Source organism: Schistocerca piceifrons, chromosome X (assembly GCF_021461385.2).
Source record: "Schistocerca piceifrons isolate TAMUIC-IGC-003096 chromosome X, iqSchPice1.1, whole genome shotgun sequence".
NCBI classification, from domain to species: Eukaryota; Metazoa; Arthropoda; class Insecta; order Orthoptera; family Acrididae; genus Schistocerca; species Schistocerca piceifrons.
In genome coordinates this window covers 798267924-798280052 of record NC_060149.1, presented here as the reverse complement: position 1 = coordinate 798280052, position 12129 = coordinate 798267924, and the positions used below count along the sequence as shown (strand labels likewise).

Here is a 12129-nt window from a genome sequence, read left to right as displayed (position 1 = left end):
CAGCTTGTCCCTTGTCTCAAGTAGTCCGGCTCTCTGACGTGTACTTGAGCGACCATTTCCCATGTGCTATTCGTCTGCTGACTACTACCCCACCTGTGTGTAAATCCAATTGGTAGCTTTCTAAGGCTGACTGGAGACTTTACTCCTCCCTGACGACCTTCGACGAACATTTCCCCGTTGTGATGACCAGGTGGAGTACCTGACCAATGTTATCCTTACCGCTACAGAATGTTCCATATGTCACACACCTTCTTTACTACACCATGTCCTGGTCCTCTGAAGGACTGAGGCATGCCGCGATGTGATTCTAGCGTGGAGACGTGCTCATTGCATTTTTAACAGACATGTTACGATGGTGAACTGTATTCATTATAAACAGTTGCGTGCGTAGTGTTGTTGCATTCTTCTGGATAACAAAAAAGCTAGAGGAATTTCCTTTACTAGTTCTTTTAACAGTTTCTCTCTCTCTTCTGTCGTGTGGGGCAACCTCCATTGGCTCTCTGGGACCAAGGTTCATTCTTAGATTTCCGGCGTGACCATAACAGATGATATCATTGTGAACCCTGTTACTATCTACAACACCTTAGGGAGCTATTTTGCGGAGATTTCGAGCTCTACCCACTATCACTCTGCGTACCTTCATCAGAAACGAGTGGAGGCGGCTCGGCTGATAACCTTCTCCTCTCATAATCGTGAATGCTGCAATGCCGCCTTTTACTATGAGTGAGCTTGCCTATGCGCTCACCTCATCCCAGTCTTCCACATCAAGGCCGGACGATGTTGCAACACCTTTCTCTTGCGGGCAAGCACCTCCTCCTTCATACGTACAATTGCATTTGGGCAAATGGTATGTTTGCCAGAAGCTGGTGTCAAGCCACGGTCATACCCATACCTAAGCCCAGTAAGGACAAAAACTTTCCTTCTAGCTACCGCCCCATTTCTTTCACCAGCTGTGTTTGCAAGGTGATGGAACAAATGATTCATGGCCAGCTGATATGGTGGCTCGAGCCTTGCAATCTAGTAAACACTGCACAGTGTGGATTTCGTGCTCGCTGTTCTGCAGTTGATCATCTCGTACTTTTATTAACTCATGTCATGAACGGTTTTCTGATTTGGAGAACGCCTAAGACACCTGCTGGGGGACTGGTATCTTCCGTACTATGTACTAGTGGGGCTTCCGAGACAGCCTGCACCCTTTCCTTTAGGAATTCTTAAAAGAATGAGTTTTCAAGGTACTTGAGAGTTCGGCATTGTCGGACACTGTTATCCAGTAGAACGGAATGCCTTAAGGGTCTGTCCTGAGTGTTATTCTCTTTGTTATAGCCATTAATGCTACTAGGGACTGTCTCCCACAAGGGATCTCTGGTTCCCTTTTTGTCGACGACTTTACGATCTATTGCAATTCTCCACGGACATGTCTCCTTTAGCGGCGTCTTCAGTGATGTCTCTATCATCTTTACCCATGGAACATCGACAATGGCTTGTGCTTTTCCACAGACAAAACCGTTAGTATGAATTTCTGTTGGTGCAATGGATTTCTTCCATCGTCTTTACGTCTTGGGCATGTTTTTCTTCTGTTCGCTGGAACTACAAAATTCCTAGAGCTCATGCTTGATAGGAAACTTGTGTCTTACCTGGCAACACGCTTTACTCGGTCCGTCAGTGTCCTGTGTGTCCTAAGTGGTACTTCCTGGGGAGCGGATCGGACCACCCTCCTCAGTTTGTACCGATCCATTGTCCGATCGAAACTAGACTATGGAAGTCAATCTATCTTACTTTGTCTTAACACAATCCACCATCGTGGAATACGTTTGACCGCTGGCGCGTTTTCCACCAGCCCAGTTGAGAGTCTTTATGCAGAAGCTGCCACATTACCACTGTCATGGCGGCGTGATGTCCTCCTCAATGGATACGCATGCCGTTCATCTGCCATGCTCGGTCACCCATCCTAGGCCCCCTTTTTCTGATGATTCCCTTGGCCGCCAGTATGGAGTGCTCTCTTCTTCTCTATTACCTCCCGGAGTTCGCTTTCGGCTACTGCTCCAGCAACTTAAAGCTATCTGCCACGTTCCCAATTGGTGTGTACCCTTCACCGCCATGGCTTCGCGCGGTGTCCGATGTTTATCTTGGATTTCGTTTGGTTCCCAAGGACACTACTCCAGATTTGACCTATTGCTGCAAGGTCTTCAATCTTCTCACGCAACTTAACAATAGTACCCTAATGTACACTGACAGCTCTTAAGACCGACTATGGTGTCGGATGTGCCTTCATCATTGGCACTGACCATTTTCGGTATCAGCTTCCAGAACACTACTCAGTATTTACAGCAGAGTTCCTCGCCCCCTATCAGGCTACCCAGTACATCCGGAGACACAGGCTTTTTAATTGTCATACGCTTCAATTCTTTCCGTGCCCTTCAGAGCCTGTGTCTGCTGTACACAGTCCATCCCGTAGTGCAACGGGTCCAAGAAAACTTCCACGTGCTCGCTGTCGATGGAGCCACTGTGATGTCTATGTGGGGTTCCTCGTCAGGTCGGTCTGCTGGGAAATGTCTGCTGACGCTGCTGCCTAGGCTGCAGTCCTCGTACCTCGGCCTGCTAGCGCTTCCATTTCTTGGGATGATCTCCGTGTTGCTGGTTGTCGGAAGATGATGTCGCTTTGGCATCGCCACTGGTCTTTTCTTCATGGGAAGAAACTCCCGGCATTTACACCTTCCCCAACGGATTGGTCGACCTCCTATTGGCCTTCTTGTCGGGAGGAGATGAAAAAATGGTTCAAATGGCTCTGAGCACAATGGGACTAAACTTCTGAGGTCAGCAGTGGCTCTGAGCACTATGGGACTTAACTGCTGAGGTCATCAGTCCCCTAGAACTTAGAACTACTGAAACCTAACTAACCTAAGGACATCACACACATCAATGCCCGAGGCAGGATTCGAACTTGCGACCGTAGTAGTCGCGCGATTCCAGACTGAAGCGCCTAGAACCGCTCGGCCACACCGGCCGGCGGAGGAGATCATTTTAGCTAGGTTGCGTATTACGCACTGTCGCTTTAGCCATTGCCATTTGTTATTTGGTGACCCCGCACCACTTTGTGCTCATTGTCAACATCATTTGGCGGTTCGCTTTTCCTGACTCAATCGCGTAGATTCCGGTGTGTTTGGCGTCTGAGTTATCCGCCGTTTTAGCGAACGTCGCTTGGCTGTCGACCGTTTTACTTTCTATACGTCGTAGCCGTATGGCAAAGGACATTTAATCTTTGATTCGGGTCCTCTGCTGTCTCTACGGAGTCTTTTGTGGACCTTTCTCCAAGGAGAAGTCGTTTTTAGCTCTGTTTCTTTCCATCGATTGGGCTTAACGTATAGCCGCTTTTAACTTCTTTTTCTTATTAGTGTTCTAAGGTTATGACTTGGGCGCTTATGACTTCAGTTGTTTCTGCGACATAAAAAGAAAGAAAAAGATTCACGTCGTCATTTATAATTGCCATGGGCACGGAGTCATCGAAATTGGACCGTGAATCAGTGGAAACGTGTCACCTGGTCGGATGAATCACTTTCCTTGTTACCCCTGGTCGGATACGCCGTTATCAAGGATAACCCCTGATTGAAACATCCACCGCGCCATGGTTGCAGGCCGGTATGGGGGGTGGGGCCGTATTATGCTACATGCTTAGACACCTGTTGGCCCATACCTCCATAAACCTGCCGAGGACTTGTCCATTTCATACCAAGCACACTCGCTTTAATGTGTTCCAAAAGTGGACCAATGCATTTCTAAGCAACTGGTTGTAATATTTTGGTTCGTCAGTGTGTCTTGTATAGTCCGCCGAGATTCCAATTCTGCCTCTTGCTTCAGGTAAGTTAGGTCATCAGTCACATAGATATAGCAAGAAGAGCAGACGACTCGTGCTGAAACCCCGAGAGACAGCTTTTGTAATTTCGTACTGTGCGGGTGAATTGTCTAAAGATGAGAAGCTTCTGTTACAGGGGAAAATTAAAGTGCAGGCACTCACGAAGGTCCAGAGTGGTCTGAAATTATCGCACGATAGTGAAACGTGGTAGATATGCTAATGCGGAACCGATTTACGTGGGAAAAAATTAGTGTCAATTTTAGCCACCAGTTGCTAGTCTGGCGCTGTATAGCATCTAGTCAACGTCTCCGGTGCTCATATTGAACAAATTGTGTAAACGGTGGTTAATAATAAAATCAACATTATGCCTTTCTCACTTGTTTCGCGTTCTCTGCCCACATCCCGATCCTTATCCATTACATGTGGAAACAATTCCATACGTCTTTCTTGTCTTCACAGGGTCAGATTTGCATTTGGTGGGCAAAATTGGAATTCGTTTTTTTCCAGAGTATATCGGTTCCGCACGAAAACAATAAAATATCTTAAAAATTCCCTAGCCATACAATAATTACAGCGTACACTGGATCTTTGTGCATAGCTGAACTTTAATTATAACCACGCGGTACCACGAAACTACCTGCCAGATTGAAGCTGTGTGCCGGACCGAGATTCGAACTCTGGGCCTATGCCTTTCGCAAGCAAGTGATATGCCGACGGAACTACTGAAGCACGGCTCACGACCTGTCCTTACAGCTTCCGCCAGTACCTCGTCTCCTACCTTCGAAACTTCACAGCTCTCCTGCGAAACTTGCAAAACTAGCACTCTTGGAAGAGAGGATATTGCGGAGACATGGCTTTGCTCCAGCTTGGGGGATGTTTCCAGAATGAAATTTTTACTCTGCAGCGGAGTGTGCGCTGATGTGAAACGTTTCTTTTCTTCCAGGAATGCTAGTTCTGCAAGTTTGAGGAGAGCATCTGTAAAGTTTGGAAGGTATTAGACTTGGTTCTGGCGGAATTAAAGCTATGAGGACGGTGAATGAGTCGTGCTTGGGTAGCTCAATCGATAGATCACTTGCCCGTGAAAGACAAAGGTGCCGACTTCGAGTTTCGGTCCGGCACACAATTTTAATCTGCCAGGAAGTTTCACATCAGCGCACACTTCGCTGCAGAGTGAAAATTTCATTCTGGGAACCCGGTACCATGTTCGCCGATATAAATCCCGTAACTCTTCAACAAAAATTAACTTTTTGCAATACCGATATGTCACAAAATGAGTACTGCTTTATGATGTGCGAATTTCATTAACTGCAACCTGTCGCCAAGCGTTTCCAGCCTCTGCTCATTGTAAGGAGACCATTCAGGATACAGCAGTACGTCGCTGTAATATACTAAGCTTAGCATATGTTCTGTTTCGTCTGCAAGGGGACATTTTGCCGCTATTCGTGGTTCGAATCCCTGTACGACTATCCAGATTTAGGTTCCCTTTCATATCCCTAAATCATTTGAGGCAAATTCCGGCATGGGTCCTTTGAAAGAGCACGGCCGATTTCCTTCCTCATTCTTCCCTAATCTGAGCTTTTGGTCCGCCTCTAATCACATCATTGTCGATGGGACATTAAATACTAATCTTTCTTCCTCCATTCGAGCAGTTGCCTCATGTGCTTGCTATTATGTTGGTTTTATAAGTTTCGTAGCGTTTTTGTTTTAAGTGTTGGTATTCCGGTTGCTATGGGTTTATTTATCCATTGTCATTTTTTATTTCTAGTTCGCTGTTGCTATTTAAGTTTACATATTGACATTTTGTCATCTGGAAATAGTGAGTGAGGCTGTGGACACTATAAAGTGGAATGCCAAGAGGAGGAATCGGAACATTTCTGACTTATTCTTCTGTTTGAATTCAGTATAACGGTGACAGTAGTGGAGGCGGCCAGAAACATTTGCTCCGTGTAAGGGGATAATGCCATTGGATAGAATATGGCGAGAAAATGGTTTAATCGTTTTGAGGATGACCGATTTGACATTAGTGACTCTCCATGTTCAGGAAGACCTTCGGTTTTGATGAAGATGGTTTAAACGCATTCATCTACAATGTTCCCCGTCAGTGTAATCTAGAACTGGCAAAAGTTATCATTCCACCGTCTGGCGACATTCGCATGCAATGAGTAGGATTCAAAAATCGGACGTATGGGTACGGCATTCTCTAAGCCAAAAATCACAAAAATCGGTGGGTGGCCACATGTACATCTCAGCATGCTCTTCGTCAAATGGCTCGTGAACAATATCGACCATTCCACTCCACTGTATCGTTACTGTTGAGAAATCGTATCTTTATGTTAACATAAGGAAAAGACAGTAATGGCTGACCAAAAACAAAGCAGTTAACTCACTGTACAAAGACCTGCGCACATCTACAAAAGATAATGTTATGCATGTGGTGGAACAGGGTCAGTGTGGCGTACTATGAATTGCTTCTGTTATGCTCTGCTGACACTTATTGCCAACAATTGAGACGTTATGCAGACTCAAAGACTAACGAGCAGGAAGATTACGTGAAGTGATGCTACTCCACGTAACACCCGCCCGCATTCTACTAGACTGACAAACACCATACAGAAGTAGGGTTAGGAAGTCATTCCGCATATTCACCTGATCTTGAGCCCTCTGATTTTTACCTTTCCTCTCTTTATCGAATAACCTTCAAGGAACTACCTTTGCGGATGAAGGTACGCTCGACGAGTTCTTGGCCTGAAAACCACCGGATATCTTCAGTCGCGGAATCGAAAACTTCCCTCAGCGTTGGCAGGGTGTTGTAAATAGTGAAGGCTAATACATTATTGACGACTAAAGTATCTGCTGTGTTTATTGAACTTAAAGAAAAACGCTATGAACATATGCACCAACCCAATATTTATGAAAAAGTTTGTGTCTTTTAATACATCAGTAATTTAAGATTTAAATGCTTTGTAGCGGACCATTACTCGAACTAGAAATATGAATTGTTTTTTGATTAGTCATTTTCACTTCATAAGTTTGATCTCGAGATAAAAATCTTAATTTCTATGGATTTTCCGGATAAATCTTCGACCGGTGGGCGTTGAAGAAACTAATTTCAATCATTTCTGGAATTGTTCCACTGAAGTAACAGGATCTTGTTTCACGAAGATATCTTAATGTTAAATTTTTGTGATGATAATTTGTCATCGCGTTGTAATTGTTAACGGCAACTGTAGATTGAGTAGTGAGCTGCCGCCGGTATCGGTGCCGTGCGCGACTAGTAGCTTGTCCACGTCGTTAGTCGGGAGCGCGTGCCCAAATTTTAAACTCGTGCCATTAACCTTGGCGATCAGTCGTACTGTCGGATGCAGGCTGCTAATTTAATGGATGTGATTGTGTTTATGGCACGCTGCCAAGCTCCGTTACCAAAAGAGATGATTTTTAAAGGGCACTGGAATCACAGAAGACATGTAACTGGTGAGTATTAATAAGAACTGCTATCAAGACAACTGTTAGTATTTGCATTGCGAAATATGCTTGCAAGTTTCAGAACTTCAATAGTTCCATTCGGTAGCCGATTGGAGAAATGTCAGAAAATACCGTAGTGCTAGTTGGGTGCTCCTCGCTGCGAGGGAGTGGCTCGTTGCAGGATACGGCATTTCAGTTTTTTAATTCGTTCGGTGCGCGTTAAGCTAATCAGACTGGTGAGACACAGCTTGGACTCTGTTACGGGATTCTCGTGTCTCTCTTATGTTTTTGCAATTATGTGGGCAGATAAAGTAGTTCCTTATAAACTCAGCACACACTTATCTGCTGACGCACGGTACTTAGCAAATTAATTTGAAAAAGAGGCAGAGATTTTGTCTTCCCCGCCCCTGAGAAATAATGAGGTCTGTAACTATGTCCAAAAAAATTATATATTAGTCATGGCAGTCACTTTCTTCCTCTTCTGTTCCACGTAACAATACAGGCAGTTGGAAGGTAAGACGGACTTGAAAAAAAAAATATATGGTCCCGTCCCTAATGTGATCACCGCCGACGTTAGACATCAACGTGCGATGAACAGTCAAATGCTGCAGGTGGCAGCGTTAGCAGTGAAGGTTATGTAAAGCGTGTCGGGGGGAGGGACGCGGAAAGCAGTGCAGTGGTTGTCGTAACGCGGAAAAGGAGCGATTTATCTGGCGTCCAAAAGGGAATGATCATTGGATTTCGTACGAACGGCTAAATCTGTAAACTGACCGTGTATGGCCATGGTTAAACCGTACAGTGCATGCCAAAATGGCGCTATCCAAGTTGCCGAGGCAACTGTAGTGCACCACAGGCCATAGATGTCTGGATGAACGACGGCTGTGGGGATGTATACGGGCAAATAGACGTGCAACTTTTGAGCAGCTGACATCCCAGGTGAACCAAGGGGGATACCAACAAACAGTGTCTCCTCAATGGCCGTTCAGTGAACGTTGCTGCATATGGGCCTCCACAGCAGGGTCCTGGTTCATGCATTCGTGCCGGTTGCTGTTCATTGGTGACGAAGGCTGGAATTTGCTTGCTAGTGCTTATCGCAACTGGACGTCCACTGAGTGGGGAGAGGTGGCATTTTCAGACAAGTCTCGTTTTATGCGCCATTGGACAGATGGCCGACACCCTGCAACAATCGTCGGAAAGGTCCAGGCTGGAGGAAGGAGCGTTATGGTATGGGGACAGCTTTTGTGGCTTTCTCTGGGTGATATCGTCATTCTGGAAGATGCAGTGGATCAATACAAGTATGCATCTATCCCTAGATACCGTGTACACCCATACATGCAGTTTGTTTTCCGCACCAGGGCAGTGTAACGTGTCACACATCTCACAGTGTACATGTGTGGATTGAAGAGCAACAGGATCAGTTCACTGTACTCCACTGGACACCAAACACCCCAGATTTATACGCAATCGAGAATATGTGGGACCACCTAGGACTGTATTCCATGAAGAATGGGCTGCTGTTCACATAGAAACCTTCCAGTATGTGATTGAATGTATGCCTACTTGAGTGGAAGCTATCATCAAGGCTAAGGGTGGGCCAACACCGTAGTAAATAGCCTTTGAAGCACACATGAACTGAGGAAGGCTAGAGTTTCCTCCTATTCTGTGATCTTATGAGCTGTCTTCAACTACTGTTCAGTGTTATCCGTAATACACTCATCAGTCAGAATATTATGCCCATCTGTCTAATAGTCGGTATGTCCACCTTTGGCACAGATAACAGTGACAGTGCATCGTGGCATGGAAGCAATGAGGCTTTGGTAGGCTGCTGGAGGGAGTTGGCACCCATCTGCACATACAAGTCACCTAATTTCTGTAAATTTTAGGGAGGAGGCTATGAGCTCTGACACCATGTTCAATCACATCGCAGATGTGTTAGGTCGGGCTCAGCTCTCGTGATTTGGAGGGTCACCACAATAATTGGAACTCGGCACTATGTTCCTTGAACAACACTATCACACTCCTGTGACATGGTGCATTATCTGGTTGAAAAATGACAGTACCATTGGGAAACATTATCGTCATGAAGGGATGTAAGATGTAAGTGCTCTGCAACCGGTGTGCAATACTCCTTGGCCGTCATGGTGCCTAGCATGAGCTCCATTGGATCCATGGATGCCCATGTGAATATTCCCCAGAGCGTAATAGAGCTGCCACCAGCTTGTCTCCATTCCACAGTACAGATGTCAAGAAGCTGTTCCCCCTGGAAGACGATGGTTTTGTCCCCTCCTATCAGCATGAAGAAGAAAAATCAGGATTCATGAGGCCATGCAATGCTCTGCCACTGCACCAGTGTCCAATGCATTGGTGAAATGGTCACATGCCCATTTCAGTCGTAGTTCCCGATGTTGTGGTGGTTAACATTGGTTCATGCTTGGGTGGTCGCCTGCTGGTGCCCTTCGTTAGGAGTGTTTGGTGCACTTTTTCACACACACTTGCACTCTGCCCAGCATTAAAGTCTGATGTTAGTTTCGCCACAGTTTGCTGCCTGTCTCATTTTACCACTCTGTCCATACTACGACATCTGTAATGATGGGTGTGCACCTAACCACAAAATGTTTGGGCATGGTTTTACCATGTGTTGAAGACACTTGCCACAGCACGCCTCAAACACCTGACAAGTAATACAGTTTCTGAAATGAAACTTCCTGGCAGATTAAAACTGTGTGCCGGACTGAGACTCGAACTTGGGACCTTTGCCTTTCATGGGCAAGTGCTCTACCAATTGAGCTACCCAAGCACAACTCACGGCCTGTCCTCACAGCTTCAGTCCTGCCTTCCAAACTTCACAGAAGCTCTTCTGCGAACGGGAGATGTGGTACTGGCAGAATTGAAGCTGTGAGGACGGGTCGTGAGTCGTGCTTGGATAGCTCAGTTGGTAGAGCACTTGCCCGTGAAGGCAAAGGTCCCGAGTTCAAGTCTCGGTGCGGCACACAGTTTTAAATCTGCCAGGAAGTTTCATATCAGTGCACACTCTGCTGCAAAGTGAATATCTTATCCTGAATTTCTGAAATGCTCGTGCTGAGCCTCCAGGCCATCACAGTCTGCCCTTAGTCAAGCTCATATAAGCTAGATCGTTCACCTTCCCCATTCTACACATGGACAGCGCACCCACTGATATGACATGTGCAGTGCATATGTGTATCGGTCATTCCTCACCAGGTGGCACCATCGCCTGGAAGGGTTTTATATCGATAGTACGTCAGTGGTCATAATGTTCTGACTGCTCACTGTATATCCTCTTGCCTCATGAGCTTCACAGAAAAAGATACTATGGTACAGGTACCAACTCGTGTGGATATCACAAAAATAAACTTAATTAACAATTCACCACAAGTGAATTAACAGACCATAAAACTTAGTGATGACCTAAGAGTGAGCTAAGACACCTCATCCTAAAAACAAGGTGTAGCAAACCTCTTCCAACACTCTAGCAAGCTCTGTGAGTCATTAGAAAAACGAAGTGTTACCAAATCTTTAAACTGCTAATGAATCCTTAGAATAGATCAATTGCCCCTCCTTGGCTCTGTCCACATTGAGACCGAATGCCCCTGCTTTTCCAGTAAAGCATTTCATTCACTGATTTTAAAAAGTCTGTTGGTGAGTTTGCCAACACACTTCATCTTACTCTCACAAGTTGCTACACCTTATGTTATTGCTTTTTGCTCCTGGCAGCTTTATAATTTCTAAAGGAGCAAAATCAGCAAATTACTAAATAATGAAATCTTTATTTCGAAACAAAAGAACAGCCTAAATGGCTTCCATCAATAAAATCTGATCGTAGACACAAAATACAATTAATAAATAAATCATATTAACTTAATTTCCTGAGCACTGTAATTTATGTCTTATTTCTTTCTTTGGATTTGTTATTTTTATTATGTATTTCACTGGAAGTTTTGTAAACTTTGAAAGGGATGGAAAATAAATATAATTTTAAAATTTGCATTTAAAAAGGTGAAGCTACAAACTGAACTGTGTAAAATAAAAAGCAATAGTATGATAAAGGGATTTGGATGAGCTAGGAGACAGAAGTGTAAGTCACCTAGGATCTTTAAGTTCTACTGATAGAACAACAGGGTACTGAGGTGAAACAAAACACAAAAAATTGATTGCAGCATCTAAATTGCAGAATTTAGTTTACAGAGTAAAATTTAGATATAAAGTGGTGAGCATAGAGAATAAAATTGAATGAATATAATACATAGGTGAAATGTGGGGAGATTTAAATGCAGAACATACAAGCGACTGAGAATGAAAAAGATACACAATTGGTTGAATGAAGGTGAATGAATGGGCAGAAGAAAACATTATGCTGACTGAAAGTCTGAGGAACAGATATTCAACAAGGGAGAAATTGAATGTACAAGAGGTAGATAAGATATAGGCTGAGAGTTAAAGTAGAGTTATGTTGAATTGCACCATTGTTTGAAGTCCCCATTAACCCCCCCCCCCCCAAAAAAAAAATAAAAAGTGACTGGGTCAGTCAGTTCAAACGTCGGAGGAAGGCAAGGGCCTAGTACATCACTGGTGATCAAACTGCCTGTAGTGTTGAAGACAGGACACTATGGAATGTATTATTATAACTCCTATCCTTCAAGATAATTGTAGTTTGTATATATTGGTAATCAGACTTCTATATCTACTGTTCTGTGACACAAATATTGAGAGTTATGATGTGAACAACGGGGAAATGATGATTCAGGCTACTTAAGACTGTACTACAGTATTCAAATTACAGTGCAACTTTTGTAGTGGCC

The 12129-nt window shown here is 44.5% G+C and overlaps 1 protein-coding gene across 3 annotated transcripts in view; it reads left to right on the top strand.

Annotated features, from left to right (window-relative positions):
• The window catches only part of LOC124722948 (acyl-CoA-binding domain-containing protein 5), a 150357-nt gene that overhangs the window by 84642 nt on the left and 53586 nt on the right, over positions 1 to 12129 (top strand). The window lies entirely within an intron of this gene.